The following is a 321-nucleotide window of genomic DNA, read 5'->3' as shown; positions in this document are numbered from 1 at the left end:
TGCAGGACGCTTCATACTTAACCATGGCTTCGCGAGCTGCTGCTGCTAGGCGGCTGCAGCAGCTCGAAGGGAGACTGCAGCGTACGCCCGGGCTAGCTGCTGCTGCTGCTGGCTGCCTGTCTGCTGCTCCTGCTGCTACTAATCCTGCTGCCGCTGCTCCTGCTGCTTGCTGCGGAACCGCTGCTGCTGTTGCAATTGCTGCTGCTGCTAATGCCGCTGCTGCTGCTGCTGCTGCTGCTTTGCCAGCTGAGCCTGCAGCAGAATAGGCAGCGGCTGAACAGCCTCAACACAAATCCAGCAGCAGCAGCAACAACAGCAGTG

The 321-nt window shown here is 60.7% G+C and overlaps 1 protein-coding gene across 1 annotated transcript in view; it reads left to right on the top strand.

Moving 5' to 3' along the window:
* The window catches only part of EMH_0010590 (uncharacterized protein), a gene marked incomplete at both ends in the record, with an annotated part of 8,120 nt that overhangs the window by 6,187 nt on the left and 1,612 nt on the right, over positions 1-321 (top strand). The window lies entirely within an intron of this gene.

Source organism: Eimeria mitis, genomic scaffold (assembly GCF_000499745.2).
Source record: "Eimeria mitis Houghton genomic scaffold, Emh_scaff391, whole genome shotgun sequence".
NCBI lineage: Eukaryota > Apicomplexa > Conoidasida > Eucoccidiorida > Eimeriidae > Eimeria > Eimeria mitis.
Note: the sequence above shows the minus strand (reverse complement) of the source record. Positions and strands in the feature narration are given on the sequence as shown.